Source organism: Somniosus microcephalus, chromosome 15, assembly GCF_052327205.1.
Source record: "Somniosus microcephalus isolate GS21.2 chromosome 15, FLI_Smic_1.0, whole genome shotgun sequence".
NCBI lineage: Eukaryota > Metazoa > Chordata > Chondrichthyes > Squaliformes > Somniosidae > Somniosus > Somniosus microcephalus.
The window spans coordinates 10,320,438-10,338,395 of NC_141001.1; the positions used below are offsets into that span (position 1 = coordinate 10,320,438).

Sequence of the window (17,958 nt, forward strand, 5' to 3'; positions counted from 1 at the left end):
TAGCGTTCCACTTCCTTCCTGGAGCGCTAAAACCGGAGTTCGCGGCGGATTCACTGCTGTAGCGCCCAGTGCTACTTTTTCGTTACCACTAAAGGTATCGCCGGGGCGATACTCAATTTCTCCCCCTAAATGTTTAAAAAATTAGGTTCACAATTTCTTTGCACCTAGTGCATTGAAAGGCTTGCCCCATATAATCTGCAGTGGTTATTATTACGGCTAAACACTGGGAGATCCTGCACATGGATATCAATCTATAAGAAAAATGATTGTGAGCCATCAATCATTTACCTGGTGCAACCTGGTGAAGCGGATGAACGTATTTGTTTTCTTGTTCCATAACATTTGTAGTAGATGACCCCCAGGGATTATCACTTCGAGGGACAGATACAGCGGATTGATGGATATGTTAAATTTGTCCAACGCATTTTCAGGTGTTATCTTGTAAGTTGCGTCTGTCATTTCTATCAGAACATCCTAGAATGGAAGCATATGGTTTAGCTCTTTGAATGCTATCCCCTTTAGTATAATACAGCCAGTCCTGACATGCATGTCTCTCTATTCCCTTATTCTGATCCCTCTTGGGTCACGGTAAGCTTAAAAACCTAGACAGAGAATGAAAGAGGGAACAGACGGAGCGAGGGAATGAGCGGCAGACAGATTTTGCAAAAGAATGGGGAACAGACATCTGCAGCAGATAGAGTGAGGCACAGCCTGACCAAGCGAGGGACAGTAAGGGACAGGTTGACCCAGTGAGTGTGGGACAGAGTGACCCAGCGAGGGAGAGTGAAAAGGACAGAGTGACCCATTGAGGGAGAGTGAGAAGGACAGAGTGACCCATTGAGGGAGAGTGAAGGACAGAGTGATCCTGAGAGGGAGAGTGAGGGACAGAGTGACCCAGGGAGGGAGAGGGAGAAGGACAGAGTGACCCATTGAGGGAGAGTGAAGGACAGAGTGACCCAGCGAGGGAGAGTAAGAAGGACAGAGTGACCCATTGAGGGAGAGTGAAGGACAGAGTGACCCAGCGAGGGAGAGTGAAGGACAGAGTGATCCAGCGGGGGAGAGTGAGAAGGACAGAGTGACCCATTGAGGGAGAGTGAGGGACAGAGTGACCCAGTGAGGGAGAGTAAGGGACAGAGTGAACCAGCGAGGGAGAGTGATGGACAGTGACCCAGCGAGGGAGAGTGCGGGACAGAGAGACCCAGCGAGGAAGAGTGAGAAGGACAGAATGACCCAGCGAGGGAGAGTGAGGGACAGAGTGACCCAGCGAGGGAGAGTGAGGGACAGAGTGACCCTGCGAGGGAGAGTGAGAAGGACAGAATGACCCAGCGAGGGAGAGTGAGGGACAGAGTGACCCAGCAAGGGAGAGTGAGAAGGACAGAGTGACCCATTCAGGGAGAGTGAGGGACAGAGTGAACCAGTGAGGGAGAGTGAGGGACAGAGTGACACAGCGAGGGAGAGTGAAGGACAGAGTGACCCAGCGAGTGAGTGAGAAGGACATAGTGACCCAGTGAGGGAGAGTGAGAAGGACAGAGTGATCCAGCGAGGGAGAGTGAGAAGGACAGAGTGATCCAGTGAGGAGAGTGAGAAGGACAGAGTGACCCTGCGAGGGATAGTGAGGGACAGAGTGACCCAGCGAGAGAGAGTGAGGGGCAGAGTGACCCAGCGAGGGAGAGTGAGAAGGACAGAGTGACCCAGCAAGGGAGAGTGAGGGACAGAGTGACCCTGCGAGGGAGAGTGATGGACAGAGTGACCAACGAGGGAGAGTGAGGGACAGAGAGACCCAGCGAGGGAGAGTGGGAAGGTCAGAGTGACCAGCGAGGGAGAGTGAGAAGATCAGAGTGGCCAGCGAGGGAGCGAGAAGGACAGAGTGACCAGTGAGGGAGATTGAGGGACAGAGTCACCAGTGAGGGAGAGTGAGGGACAGAGTGACCAGTGAGGGAGATTGAGGGACAGAGTGACCAGTGAGGGAAATTGAGGGACAGAGTGACCAGTGAGGGAGAGTGAGGGACAGAGTGACCAGCGAGGGAGTGAGAAGGACAGAGTGACCCAGCGAGGGATAGTGAGGGACAGAGTGACCCAGTGAGGGAGAGTGAGAAGGACAGAGTGACCCAGCGAGGGAGAGTGAGAAGGACAGAGTGATCCAGCGAGAGAGAGTGAGAAGGACAGAGTGACCCAGCGAGGGAGAGTGAGAAGGACAGAGTGAGCGTGACCCAGCAAGGGAGAGTGAGAAGGACACAGTGACCCAGCGAGGGAGAGTGAGAAGGACAGAGTGACCCAGCGAGAAAGAGTGAGAAGGACAGAGTGACCCAGCGAGGGAGAGTGAGAAGGACAGAGTGATCCAGTGCGGGAGAGTGAGAAGGACAGAGTGACCAGCGAGGGAGTGAGAAGGACAGAGTGACCCAGCGAGGGAGTGAGAAGGACAGAGTGACCAGCGAGGGAGAGTGAGAAGGACAGAGTGACACAGTGAGGGAGAGTGAGAAGGACAGAGTGATCCAGTGAGGAGAGTGAGAAGGACAGAGTGACCCAGTGAGGGAGAGTGAGAAGGTCAGAGTGACCAGCGAGGGAGAGTGAGGGACAGAGTGACCCAGTGAGGGAGAGTGAGAAGGACAGAGTGACCCAGTGATGGAGAGTGAGGGACAGAGTGATCCAGTGAGGGAGAGTGAGAAGGTCAGAGTGACCAGTGAGGGAGTGAGAAGGACAGAGTGACTCAGCGAGGGAGAGTGAGAAGGACAGAGTGACACAGCGAGGGAGAGTGAGGGACAGAGTGACCCAGTGAGGGAGAGTGAGAAGGACAGAGTGACCCAGCGAGGGAGAGTGAGGGACAGAGTGACCCAGCGAGAAAGAGTGAGAAGGACAGAGTGACCCAGCGAGGGAGAGTGAGAAGGACAGAGTGACCCAGTGAGGGAGAGTGAGGGACAGAGTGACGCAGTGAGGGAGAGTGAGAAGGACAGAGTGACCCAGCAAGGGAGAGTGAGAAGGACAGAGTGACCCAGCGAGGGAGAGTGAGAAGGACAGAGTGACCCAGCAAGGGAGAGTGAGAAGGACAGAGTGACCCAGCGAGGGAGAGTGAGGGACAGAGTGACCCAGCGAGAAAGAGTGAGAAGGACAGAGTGACCCAGCGAGGGAGAGTGAGAAGGACAGAGTGACCCAGTGAGGGAGAGTGAGAAGGACAGAGTGACCCAGTGATGGAGAGTGAGGGACAGAGTGATCCAGTCAGGGAGAGTGAGAAGGTCAGAGTGACCAGTGAGGGAGTGAGAAGGACAGAGTGACCCAGCGAGGGAGAGTGAGAAGGACAGAGTGACCCAGCGAGGGAGAGTGAGAAGGACAGAGTGACCCAGTGAGGGAGAGTGAGGGACAGAGTGACTCAGCGAGGGAGAGTGAGAAGGTCAGAGTGACCAGCGAGGGAGTGAGAAGGACAGAGTGACCCAGCGAGGGAGAGTGAGGGACAGAGTGACCCAGTGAGGGAGAGTGAGAAGGACAGAGTGACCCAGTGATGGAGAGTGAGGGACAGAGTGATCCAGTCAGGGAGAGTTAAAGGTCAGAGTGACCAGTGAGGGAGTGAGAAGGACAGAGTGACCCAGCGAGGGAGAGTGAGAAGGACAGAGTGACCCAGCGAGGGAGAGTGAGGGACAGAGTGACCCAGTGAGGGAGAGTGAGAAGGACAGAGTGACCCAGCAAGGGAGAGTGAGAAGGAGAGAGTGACCCAGCGAGGGAGAGTGAGGGACAGAGTGACCCAGCGAGAAAGAGTGAGAAGGACAGAGTGACCCAGCGAGGGAGAGTGAGAAGGACAGAGTGACCCAGTGAGGGAGAGTGAGGGACAGAGTGACCCAGTGAGGGAGAGTGAGAAGGACAGAGTGACCCAGCAAGGGAGAGTGAGAAGGACAGAGTGACCCAGCGAGGGAGAGTGAGGGACAGAGTGACCCAGCGAGAAAGAGTGAGAAGGACAGAGTGACCCAGCGAGGGAGAGTGAGAAGGACAGAGTGACCCAGTGAGGGAGAGTGAGGGACAGAGTGACTCAGCGAGGGAGAGTGAGAAGGACAGAGTGACCCAGCGAGTGAGAGTGAGGGACAGAGTGACCCAGCGAGGGAGAGTGAGAAGAAGTGAGACATCGTAGCACAGAGAATTCGACCCAACACAATTGTCACTAAGCAAAAGGAAAAATACCTGTCATATTGGGCAGAAACAACAAAAACCCAAAACAAACTCAATTGCTACTTGGCCCTAAACAGACAGTACAACATGGCTGAATACCTGACCATGGTAAAGGATAGCAAACTGAGAAAAACCTTGACAAGGTACAGACTTAGTGAACATAGCCTGGCCATCGAAAAAGGCAGACACAGACAGACCCGGCTGCCAAGAGAGGACAGGATATGTTATCACTGCAGTCAGGGAGTGGTGGAGACAGAGAGGCACTTCCTCACAGCTTGTGGAAAATATCAGGGCATCAGGGAGAATTTCAACCAATAATTCACAAAAATATGCCCTGAATTCAGAAATTTGAATGACGACTAAAAACTCCCATACCTACTAGGGGAACAGAGAAATTGTGTAACCTTAGCGGCACACTATGTTACAGCTTGCCATAAACAGAGGGACAACCAGTAAACCTAAGAAAAGAGTATATACAAATTATACGAATGTATATTTATACACTCAGGGATATATCTGTTTATACACTGTATGAATAGATCTGCGTTTATGTGTTCAACCATAGATGTTTTTCGATGCTTTGGCAACGTAAGATGTACCTTATCATGCCAATAAAGCGATTTGAATTGAATTGAATTGAATTGAGAAGGACAGAGTGACCCAGAGAGGGAGAGTGAGAAGGACAGAGTGACCCATTGAGGGAGAGTGAGGGACAGAGTGACCCAGCGAGGGAGAGTGAGGGACAGAGTGAACCAGCAAGGGAGAGTGATGGACAGTGACCCAGTGAGGGAGAGTGCGGGACAGAGAGACCCAGCGAGGGAGAGTGAGGGACAGAGTGACCCTGCGAGGGAGAGTGAGAAGGACAGAATGACCCAGCGAGGGAGAGTGAGGGACAGAGTGACCCAGCGAGGGAGAGTGAGGGACAGAGTGAACCAGCGAGGGAGAGTGAGGGACAGAGTGACCCAGCCAGGGAGAGTGAGAAGGACAGTGTGACCCAGCGAGGGAGAGTGAGAAGGACAGAGTGATCCAGCGAGGGAGAGTGAGAAGGACAGAGTGACCCTGCGAGGGATAGTGAGGGACAGAGTGAACCAGCGAGGGAGAGTGAGGGACAGAGTGACCCAGCCAGGGAGAGTGAGAAGGACAGTGTGACCCAGCGAGGGAGAGTGAGAAGGACAGAGTGATCCAGCGAGGGAGAGTGAGAAGGACAGAGTGACCCTGCGAGGGATAGTGAGGGACAGAGTGAACCAGTGAGGGAGAGTGAGGGACAGAGTGACCCAGCGAGGGAGAGTGAGAAGGACAGTGTGACCCAGCGAGGGAGAGTGAGAAGGACAGATTGATCCAGCGAGGGAGAGTGAGAAGGACAGAGTGACCCTGCGAGGGATAGTGAGGGACAGAGTGACCCAGCGAGAGAGAGTGAAGGACAGAGTGACCCTGCGAGGGATAGTGAGGGACAGAGTGTCCCAGCGAGAGAAAGTGAGGGACAGAGTGACCAAGCGAGGGAGAGTGAGAAGGACAGAGTGACCCAGCGAGGGAGAGTGAGGGACAGAGTGACCCAGCGAGAGAGAGTGAGGGACAGAGTGACCCAGCGAGAGAAAGTGAGGGACAGAGTGACCAAGCAAGGGAGAGTGAGAAGGACAGAGTCACCCAGCGAGGGAGAGTGAGGGACAGAGTGTCCCAGCGAGGGAGAGTGAGAAGGACAGTGTGACCCAGCGAGGGAGAGTGAGGGACAGAGTGACCCAGCGAGGGAGAGTGAGGGACAGAGTGACCCTGCGGGGGAAAGTGATGGACAGAGTGAGCCAGGGGGGAGAGTGAGGGACAGAGAGACCCAATGAGGGAGAGTGAGAAGGACAGAGTGACCACTGAGGGAGATTGAGGGACAGAGTGACCCAGCGAGGGAGAGTGAGGGACAGAGTGACCCTGCGAGGGAGAGTGAGAAGGACAGAATGACCCAGCGAGGGAGAGTGAGGGACAGAGTGACCCAGCGAGGGAGAGTGAGAAGGACAGAGTGACCCATTCAGGGAGAGTGAGAAGGACAGAGTGATCCAGCGAGGGAGAGTGAGAAGGACAGAGTGATCCAGTGAGGAGAGTGAGAAGGACAGAGTGACCCTGCGAGGGATAGTGAGGGACAGAGTGACCCAGCGAGAGAGAGTGAGGGGCAGAGTGACCCAGCGAGGGAGAGTGAGAAGGACAGAGTGACCCAGCAAGGGAGAGTGAGGGACAGAGTGACCCTGCGAGGGAGAGTGATGGACAGAGTGACCAACGAGGGAGAGTGAGGGACAGAGAGACCCAGCGAGGGAGAGTGAGAAGGTCAGAGTGACCAGCGAGGGAGAGTGAGAAGATCAGAGTGACCAGCGAGGGAGCGAGAAGGACAGAGTGACCAGTGAGGGAGATTGAGGGACAGAGTGACCAGTGAGGGAGAGTGAGGGACAGAGTGACCAGTGAGGGAGATTGAGGGACAGAGTGACCAGTGAGGGAAATTGAGGGACAGAGTGACCAGTGAGGGAGAGTGAGGGACAGAGTGACCAGCGAGGCAGTGAGAAGGACAGAGTGACCCAGCGAGGGATAGTGAGGGACAGAGTGACCCAGTGAGGGAGAGTGAGAAGGACAGCGTGACCCAGCGAGGGAGAGTGAGAAGGACAGAGTGACCCAGCGAGAGAGAGTGAGAAGGACAGAGTGACCCAGCGAGGGAGAGTGAGAAGGACAGAGTGAGAGTGACTCAGCAAGGGAGAGTGAGAAGGACAGAGTGACCCAGCGAGGGAGAGTGAGAAGGACAGAGTGACCCAGCGAGGGAGTGAGAAGGACAGAGTGACGAAGCGAGGGAGAGTGAGAAGGACAGAGTGATCCAGTGAGGGAGAGTGAGAAGGACAGAGTGACCAGCGAGGGAGTGAGAAGGACAGAGTGACCCAGCGAGGGAGTGAGAAGGACAGAGTGACCAGCGAGGGAGAGTGAGAAGGACAGAGTGACACAGCGAGGGAGAGTGAGAAGGACAGAGTGATCCAGTGAGGAGAGTGAGAAGGACAGAGTGACCCAGTGAGGGAGAGTGAGAAGGTCAGAGTGATCAGCGAGGGAGAGTGAGGGACAGAGTGACCCAGTGAGGGAGAGTGAGAAGGACAGAGTGACCCAGTGATGGAGAGTGAGGGACAGAGTGATCCAGTGAGGGAGAGTGAGAAGGTCAGAGTGACCAGTGAGGGAGTGAGAAGGACAGAGTGACCCAGCGAGGGAGAGTGAGAAGGACAGAGTGACCCAGCGAGGGAGAGTGAGGGACAGAGTGACCCAGTGAGGGAGAGTGAGAAGGACAGAGTGACCCAGCAAGGGAGAGTGAGAAGGACAGAGTGACCCAGCGAGGGAGAGTGAGGGACAGAGTGACCCAGCGAGAAAGAGTGAGAAGGACAGAGTGACCCAGCGAGGGAGAGTGAGAAGGACAGAGTGACCCAGTGAGGGAGAGTGAGGGACAGAGTGACCAGCGAGGGAGAGTGAGGGACAGAGTGACCCAGTGAGGGAGAGTGAGGGACAGAGTGACCAGCGAGGGAGAGTGAGGGACAGAGTGACCCAGTGAGGGAGAGTGAGAAGGACAGAGTGACCCAGTGAGGGAGAGTGAGGGACAGAGTGACCAGCGAGGGAGAGTGAGGGACAGAGTGACCCAGTGAGGGAGAGTGAGAAGGACAGAGTGACCCAGTGATGGAGAGTGAGGGACAGAGTGATCCAGTGAGGGAGAGTGAGAAGGTCAGAGTGACCAGTGAGGGAGTGAGAAGGACAGAGTGAACCAGCGAGGGAGAGTGAGAAGGACAGAGTGACCCAGCGAGGGAGAGTGAAGGACAGAGTGACCCAGTGAAGGAGAGTGAGAAGGACAGAGTGACCCAGCAAGGGAGAGTGAGAAGGACAGAGTGACCCAGCGAGGGAGAGTGAGGGACAGAGTGACCCAGCGAGAAAGAGTGAGAAGGACAGAGTGACCCAGCGAGGGAGAGTGAGAAGGACAGAGTGACCCAGTGAGGGAGAGTGAGGGACAGATTGACCCAGTGAGGGAGAGTGAGAAGGACAGAGTGACCCAGCAAGGGAGAGTGAGAAGGACAGAGTGACCCAGCGAGGGAGAGTGAGGGACAGAGTGACCCAGTGAGAAAGAGTGAGAAGGACAGAGTGACCCAGCGAGGGAGAGTGAGAAGGACAGAGTGACCCAGTGAGGGAGAGTGAGGGACAGAGTGACTCAGCGAGGGAGAGTGAGAAGGTCAGAGTGACCAGCGAGGGAGTGAGAAGGACAGAGTGACCCAGCGAGGGAGAGTGAGGGACTGAGTGACCCAGCGAGAAAGAGTGAGAAGGACAGAGTGACCCAGCGAGGGAGAGTGAGAAGGACAGAGTGACCCAGTGAGGGAGAGTGAGGGACAGAGTGACTCAGCGAGGGAGAGTGAGAAGGTCAGAGTGACCAGCGAGGGAGTGAGAAGGACAGGGTGACCCAGCGAGGGAGAGTGAGAAGGTCAGAGTGACCAGCGAGGGAGTGAGAAGGACAGAGTGACCAGCGAGGGAGTGAGAAGGACAGAGTGACCCAGCGAGGGAGAATGAGAAGGACAGAGTGACCCATTGAGGGAGAGTGAGGGACAGAGTGACCCAGCGAGGGAGAGTGAGAAGAAGTGAGACATCGTAGCACAGAGAATTCGACCCAACACAATTGTCACTAAGCAAAAGGAAAAATACCTGTCATATTGGGCAGAAACAACAAAAACCCAAAACAAACTCAATTGCTACTTGGCCCTAAACAGACAGTACAACATGGCTGAATACCTGACCATGGTAAAGGATAGCAAACTGAGAAAAACCTTGACAAGGTACAGACTTAGTGAACATAGCCTGGCCATCGAAAAAGGCAGACACAGACAGACCCGGCTGCCAAGAGAGGACAGGATATGCTATCACTGCAGTCAGGGAGTGGTGGAGACAGAGAGGCACTTCCTCACAGCTTGTGGAAAATATCAGGGCATCAGGGAGAATTTCAACCAATAATTCACAAAAATATGCCCTGAATTCAGAAATTTGAATGACGACTAAAAACTCCCATACCTACTAGGGGAACAGAGAAATTGTGTAACCTTAGCGGCACACTATGTTACAGCTTGCCATAAACAGAGGGACAACCAGTAAACCTAAGAAAAGAGTATATACAAATTATACGAATGTATATTTATACACTCAGGGATATATCTGTTTATACACTGTATGAATAGATCTGCGTTTATGTGTTCAACCATAGATGTTTTTTGATGCTTTGGCAACGTAAGATGTACCTTATCATGCCAATAAAGCGATTTGAATTGAATTGAATTGAATTGAGGAGGACAGAGTGACCCAGAGAGGGAGAGTGAGAAGGACAGAGTGACCCATTGAGGGAGAGTGAGGGACAGAGTGACCCAGCGAGGGAGAGTGAGGGACAGAGTGAACCAGCAAGGGAGAGTGATGGACAGTGACCCAGTGAGGGAGAGTGCGGGACAGAGAGACCCAGCGAGGGAGAGTGAGGGACAGAGTGACCCTGCGAGGGAGAGTGAGAAGGACAGAAAGACCCAGCGAGGGAGAGTGAGGGACAGAGTGACCCAGCGAGGGAGAGTGATGGACAGTGACCCAGTGAGGGAGAGTGCGGGAGAGAGAGACCCAGCGAGGGAGAGTGAGGGACAGAGTGACCCTGCGAGGGAGAGTGAGAAGGACAGAATGACCCAGCGAGGGAGACTGAGGGACAGAGTGACCCAGCGAGGGAGAGTGAGGGACAGAGTGAACCAGCGAGGGAGAGTGAGGGACAGAGTGACCAAGCCAGGGAGAGTGAGAAGGACAGTGTGACCCAGCGAGGGAGAGTGAGAAGGACAGAGTGATCCAGCGAGGGAGAGTGAGAAGGACAGAGTGACCCTGCGAGGGATAGTGAGGGACAGAGTGAACCAGCGAGGGAGAGTGAGGGACAGAGTGACCCAGCGAGGGAGAGTGAGAAGGACAGTGTGACCCAGCGAGGGAGAGTGAGAAGGACAGAGTGATCCAGCGAGGGAGAGTGAGAAGGACAGAGTGACCCTGCGAGGGATAGTGAGGGACAGAGTGACCCAGCGAGAGACAGTGAGGGACAGAGTGACCCTGCGAGGGATAGTGAGGGACAGAGTGACCCAGCGAGAGAGAGTGAGGGACAGAGTGACCCAGCGAGAGAGAGTGAGAAGGACAGAGTGACCAGCGAGGGAGTGAGAAGGACAGAGTGACCCAGCGAGGGAGAGTGAGAAGGACAGAGTGACCAGCGAGGGAGTGAGATGTACAGAGTGACCAGCGAGGGAGAGTGAGTAGGACAGAGTGACCCAGCGAGGGAGAGTGAGAAGGTCAGAGTGACCAGCGAGGGAGTGAGAAGGACAGAATGACCAGCGAGGGAGAGTGAGAAGGACAGAGTGACCCAGCGAGGGAGAGTGAGAAGGACAGAGTGACCCAGCGAGGGAGAGTGATGGACAGAGTGACCCAGCAAGGGAGAGTGAGAGGGACAGAGTGACCCAGCGAGGGAGAGTGAGAAGGACAGAGTGATCCAGCGAGGGAGAGTGAGAAGGACAGAGTGACCCAGCGAGGGAGAGTGAGAGGGACAGAGTGACCCAGCGAGAGTTAGTGAGAAGGACAGAGTGACCCAGCGAGGGAGAGTGAGAAGGTCAGAGTGACCAGCGAGGGAGAGTGAGAAGGACAGAGTGACCCAGCGAGGGAGAGTGAGGTACAGAGTGACCCAACGAGAGAGAGTGAGGGACAGAGTGACCCTGCGAGGGAGTGAGCAGGACAGAGTGACCCAGCGAGGGAGTGAGAAGGACAGAGTGACCCAAGGTGGCAGATTCAGAAGGAGAGAGTGATCCAGTGAGGGAGAGTGAGGGACAGAGTGACCCTGTGAGGGAGAGTGAGGGACAGAGTGACCCAGCGAGAGAAAGTGAGGGACAGAGTGACCCTGCGAGGGAGAGTGAGGGACAGAGTGACCCTGCGAGGGAGAGTGAGTGACAGAGTGACCCTGCGAGGGAGAGTGAGGGACAGAGTGACCCTGCGAGGGAGAGTGAGGGACAGAGTGACCCTGCGAGGGAGAGTGTGTGTGGGTGGGACGTTTACCCGGGAGGAGCGTATGTTTGTGTGTGGGTGGGACGTTTACCCTGGAGGAGCATGTGTTTGTGTGTGGGTGGGACGTTTACCCGGGAGGAGCGTGTGTTTGTGTGTGGATGGGACGTTTACCCTGGAGGAGCGTGTGTTTGTGTGTGGGTGGGATGTTTACCCTGGAGGAGCGTGTGTTTGTGTGGGTGGGACGTTTACCCTGGAGGAGTGTGTGTTTGTGTGTGGGTGGGACGTTTACCCGGGAGGAGCGTGTGTTTGTGCGGGTGGGACGTTTACCCTGGAGGAGTGTGTGTTTGTGTGTGGGTGGGACGTTTACCCGGGAGGAGCGTGTGTTTGTGTGTGGGTGGGACGTTTACCCGGGAGGAGCGTGTGTTTGTGTGGGTAGGACGTTTACCCCGGAGGAGCGTGTGTTTTTGTGTGGTTGCGATGTTTAAAACCGGCTGAAATGTAAGCACTTTGGTAACCTGCTCCAAACCACAAACCAATCAACATATATAAATTGCTCAATTAAAGCAACATTGACCTAGATTTTGTGCTTAATGTCTGGTCCATGGGCTCCTGGAACTCGCCAGTGAAAGCAAGAAGAGTACACAGCAGCAAGTGAGGGGTTCAATCAATCTCAAGGAAATCTGCCAATAAATACTCAATTCTCACAGATGCTTTTTTACCTGCTAGTGTGAAAGGGTTTGCTCATTGTACTTTTGCTGAATGGTTACTGTGATAAAAATAATAACTTCCGGGAAGTTATGTCATCACTTCCTGTGAACTGTGAACTATGAACTGTGTACATACCTCACTTCCTGTCATATGTCACTTCCTGTTGGACTGGTATAAATACTGGTCTGTTCAGTATTGTAAGAGGCTTCTACCAGAGGCATGGTAAAGACCTCTCTTGTATATAGTGTGTTTATAAGTTACTTAAAGCTTACTTTAAAGTTACTTGATGGTAAGTCTCCTTTTTCTTACATCAATTTAAGTAACTTAGTATTTACACTGACAAATACTAGACCTTCAGACAAACTCGGAAGTTAAGGATCCAGGGAACCACCCATCATGGAGAAAATCCTTAGACCTATTCGTCTGGACTTGGACCCGAATACACCAGCAGCTGGCAGGGTATGGAAGCATTGGTATCGTACTTTTGAGAATTTTCTGGATGAATGTAAAGCGGATGCTCCTGCTAAATTGAAGATACTTGTCAATTATGTGACCCCAAAAGTGTTCGAATATGTTGATGAATGGGATAATTACGAAGAGGTGATTCGGGCACTTAAGAAACTGTATGCGAAGACCCCAAATGAGGTCTATGCTAGACATCTACTGGCCACAGCCCGACAAGGGCCAGGGGAATCAATTGACGAATTCCTGCAAGAACTTCGCAGGCTCAGCGTAGATTGTAACTTTCAGGCAGCCTCAGCTGAGCTGTACCGCCAAGAAATGATTCGTGATGCTTTCATCTGCGGGATTGCCTCTCCATTTATACGCCAGCGTCTACTAGAAAGTAAAACACTTGAGCTACAAAAAGCTTTTGACCTAGCTTGTTCACTGGATTTGGCAAAGAGAAATGCAGACCTCTATCAGCTGCCCAGATCTCGATCTGCTGCTGTAGCTGCAACCAGACAATTTAAGCGGTCTCAGGTGAACCCTATCATGGGGGAATCTAATTCTGATAATTCTGATGAAGAAGAGGAGGACGACCCCACTTTAGCAGCCTCTTGGCAATCTAGGAAGGAATGCTTCTTTTGTGGAGATGCTTTTCACCCTAGGAAAAGCTGCCCTGCTCGCAATGCAATCTGCAGTTATTGCGGGAAAAAAGGACACTTTGCTAAAGTTTGCCTATCAAGGGCCTCTACGAGGGCCAATCCAGCTAAGGCCTACCGAACTGCCCCAATTAGGGCCTATCAAGATGCTCCAGCTAGGACCTATCAAGCTTCCTCTCGAGCTCTCTCCCGAAGAAGCACACCGAGAGTTTTAGCCACTCTCTGTGCAACGACACCAATTACAGCTGCTTGCCCACAGAACCTGTCTCATGCAGCCACAAAAATTTCAATTAAAGGGCATACCTTAGATGCCTTAATTGACTCAGGAAGTACTGATAGTTTCATTAAGGAACAGATTGTTGCGAAATTGAAACTACATGTCTTCCCATCGGACCAGGCAATTGCGATGGCCCAGTCATCACTTAATACCAGAATCTCCGGCTTTTGTATTGTTGATATGACACTTCATGGTCGTATGTGTCCCTCCACCTGACTTTCGGTGCTCAAGGACTTATGTAGTGATCTCCTCTTAGGGCTGGACTTCCAAAAACAGCATAAGAAACTCACCATTGAGTTTGGTGGATCCAAACCCGGACTTACTATTTCTAATATACCGTCTAAATTAACATTTTGTGCATTATCAGCAGCTTCACTTGATGAACCCTCATTATTTGCCAGTATTCCGCCTCAATGCGAACCGATAATAACGAAATCGCGGCGCTTTAATCAGGAAGACCAATCTTTTATTGCGGCTGAAATCTCTCGACTTCTAGCAGAGGATATCATTGAACCATGTTCGTCGCCCTGGCTGGCTCAAGTCATCATTGTCAAGAACCCTCTAAAACCTCACAAACAGCGACTATGCATCGATTATTCGCAAACCATCAATCAATATACCGACTTGGACGCCTACCCATTGCCACGCATTGATGATATGGTTAATAAACTGGCCGAATACAAAGTGTTCTCAACTTACGATTTAAAAAGTGCCTATCATCAGTTACCTTTGAAGGTCTCAGATAAGCAGTACACAGCCTTTGAGGCTAATGGACGGCTGTACCAATTTCGTCGCCTCCCATTCGGGGTTACTAATGGAGTGGCTGTCTTTCAACGGGTAATGGATGGCCTGGTTAAGCAGGAAAACCTAAGGGACACTTTTCCCTATCTTGATAACATTACCATTGCAGGTCACGATCAACAGGAACACGACTCCAACCTCCAAAAATTTCGGGATGCCCTCCATCGCCGTAATTTGACCCTGAATGAATCCAAATCTGTTGAGTCGCAACCGACCATCAACATCCTTGGCTACTGCGTAGGCAATGGTATCGTTAAGCCAGACCCAGAAAGACTTCGCCCGCTCCAAGAGCTCCCGTCACCTAAGAATCCGGCTTCTTTACGTCGGGCTCTCGGTCTGTTTGCATACTACGCTAAATGGATTCCTCATTTTTCGGACAAAATCCAACCCTTGCTGCATGCTAGATCATTTCCACTGGGAACAGCGGCTGTTGCAGCCTTTAACCTTCTCAAAAAACAGTTGGAGAAAGCGGCTCTTCACTCCATTGATGAGAATCTCCCTTTCATGGTTGAATGTGATGCCTCGGAGGTGGCGATCTCGGCTACTCTGAATCAGGAAGGTCGTCCTGTAGCATTTATGTCCAGGACCTTACAAGGTGCCGAGCTACATTATCCTCCGGTTGAGAAAGAAGCCACAGCCATCATAGAGGCAGTACGGAAGTGGAACCATTTTCTAGCTCGCCAGCACTTTACATTGATCACGGACCAACGATCAGTCGCCTTCATGCTCGATAATCGAAAACGAACCAAAATTAAGAATAATAAAATACAACTTTGGAGGATGGAACTGGCCTCTTTTGGTTATACCATTCTCTATCGGCCTGGCAAGGAGAATGTGGCCCCGGACACCCTCACACGGGCATTCTGCTCCACTATGTCATCCTCCACTCTCATGAATGTCCACAATGGTTTTTGTCATCCTGGCGTTACGCGCATGCTACATTTCGTACGATCACGGAATCTCCCTTTTTCCACTGGAGATGTAAAGAAAATATGCTCAGAATGCCGGCTTTGTGCGGAATTAAAACCTCAGTTCTTCCGCCCCTCAGATGGTATACTCATACATGCAACCCAACCGATGCAACGACTTAGCATCGATTTTAAGGGCCCAGTGCCCTCTTCAACTCGGAACACATATTTGCTCACCATGATCGACGAATATTCACGTTTTCCGTTTGCCTTCCCCTGCTCCAATATGCTGGCGTCCACAGTAATCTGCTGCCTTGAGCAGGTATTTTCTCTCTGGCATGCCGGCTTATATTCACTCAGATCGGGGTCCATCCTTTATGTCAAGGTAACTCAAGGACTACCTCTCAGAACGGGGAATTGCTACAAGCAAAACAACACCATACCATCCCATCGGAAATGGGCAGGTAGAGAGGTATAACGGTATCATCTGGAATTCCGTACATCTCACTTTAAGATCTCGGGGCCTACCAGACCAGCAATGGGAAACAGTGCTTCCGGATGCATTGCACTCTATACGGTCCCTGCTTTCTACAGCCACAAATACTACACCTCATGAGCGGTTCTTTGGATTCCAGCGTCGCTCATCTCATGGGACATCACTCCCGTCATGGCTAACTACTCCTGGACCTGTATTACTCCGAAGATACGTTCGGACGTCTAAAAATGACCCTCTTGTAGACGAGGTCGAACTAACCGATGCCAACCCCACCTATGCAAACATACGATATTCTGACGGCCGAGAATCTACCGTATCATTACGGGATCTGGCTCCCTGCCCACCAGGACCTAGTGGGACATCGGGTGATGGCATTTCACCAGGAAACTCTTGGGACCTATCGGGTACCCCTCTCCAGGATCCTGATCGGACACCAACTAGCTTGGTGCCGGTAGAACCCCGTGCTCAAGGTTGCAACCCTCCCAGTACCGCGCATGAAAGTACTGATCCGCCACAGACCAGCTCTGCACCTCCCTCTGAACAGAGGCAGTCCGACTTTGAACCTATTGGGGCTCGTACTCGAAGCCATGATCTCCCCGACCCTTCACAGGGCAATCCAGGCCACACAGACTCTGACCAATGGCCAACCGCATGTAAGCGGACCAGCGACCCTCTACGACGGGAATCCAAACGGGTGCGACTCTTCCTTGTTCGGCGGCTGCGGACCAAAAGGTAGACCACAGCCTCCTAATCCTACAGGAGGGAAGAATGTGATAAAAATAATAACTTCCGGGAAGTTATGTCATCACTTCCTGTGAACTGTGAACTATGAACTGTGTACATACCTCACTTCCTGTCATATGTCACTTCCTGTTGGACTGGTATAAATACTGGTCTGTTCAGTATTGTAAGAGGCTTCTACCAGAGGCATGGTAAAGACCTCTCTTGTATATAGTGTGTTTATAAGTTACTTAAAGCTTACTTTAAAGTTACTTGATGGTAAGTCTCCTTTTTCTTACATCAATTACTTTACACACTTTGGAGGTTTCATCTGCACTTTGGAGATCTGATCTATCATATCAGGGTGGGTGCCGCTTATTCGATTGGACCTCAGAGGAGGACCAAGCTGACCAGCAACAGCACCAAGAACAGCCTGTTGGTCACAGAGCAGTAGCTCCGCAGGAGATAGGAGAGCAGCAGCAGAGAGGTGCAGCCTGCAGGAGGCCATGCCCAGCACGCAGGGAGAAGCTTCCTTGACATGTTTGACCAGCAGGTTCAGGGTTTCGTGTAATGTGGTGGCAGAGATTTGGAGCCTGTTGTAACAAGACCTGTTGCCAGCTGGACCTGGTGGCCATGCTTTACCAGTGGCTGTCAAAGTCACCACTGCCCTCAACTGTTTTGCTTCTGGCTCCTTCCAGCGCTTTGCTGCAGACATCTGCAGGATCCCCCAGTCGGCGGCCCGCAAATGCATAAGACAAATCACTGGCTTGTTCGCCAGGCCCACCAATTCTGTCAATATGAGCGGACGCTCGGGTTTGCGGCTCTGGCTAGCATCCCACAGGTGCAGGGCGTCATCGGCTGCACACATGGCAATTAGAACATAAGAAATAGGAGCAGGAGTAGGCCATTTGGCCATTCAACAAGATCATGGCTGATCTTCTACTTCAACTCCAGCTTCCCGCACTATTCCCATATCCCTGAATTCCCTTAGTTCCCAAAAATTTATCGACCTCTGTTTTGAATATACTCAATGATTGAGCATCCACAGCCCTCTGAGGTAGAGAATTCCAAAGATTCACAACCCTTTGAGTGAAGAAATTTCCCCTCATCTCAGTCCTAAATTGCCGACCCCTTATTCTGAGACTGTGACCCCGTGTTCTAGATTCCCCAGCCAGGGGAAACATTTTCTTAGCATTAACCCTGTCAAGCCCCTAAGAATTTTATATGTGTCAATTAGATCGCGTCTCATTCTTCTAAACTCTAGGGAACATAAGCCTAGTCTACTCAATCTCTCCTCATAGGGCATTCCCCTCATCCCAGGAACTTATCTAGTGAACCTTTCTTGCACTCTAAGGCAAGTGTGTCTTTCCTTAGGTAGGAGACCAAAACTGTAGACAGTACAGCAGGTGTGGCCTCACCAATGCCCTGTATAATTGTAGTAAGACTTCTTTACTCTTATACTCTAATCCCTTTGTAACAAAAGCTAACATACCATTTGCTCTCCTAATTGCTTGCTGTACCTGCATGTTAACTTTCTGTCATTCAACATGCTCCTCTTGCTCTATGTGGGAATTCAGGGATGCTGCCAGTGTCCCTGATGACCACGTGTGCCAGAAATGCATCCAGCTGCAGCTACTAACGGGCCGTATTGAGGCGCTGGAGCTGCGGATGGATGGGTTGTGGAGCATTCACGATGCTAAGAGGGTCGTGGATTACACGTATGATGAGTTGGTCACGCCGCTGGGTAGGGCTGCACAG

General features: G+C 52.1%; 1 long non-coding RNA gene across 1 annotated transcript in view; it reads right to left on the minus strand.

The window, feature by feature from the left end:
- Positions 1–292: 292 nt before the first annotated feature.
- Positions 293–17,958, minus strand: part of LOC147106539 (uncharacterized) — a 33,688-nt gene continuing 16,022 nt past the window's right edge. The window contains exon 3 of the long non-coding RNA XR_015080946.1: positions 293–474. This is a non-coding gene — a long non-coding RNA (uncharacterized LOC147106539). The remainder of the gene's footprint in view (positions 475–17,958) is intronic.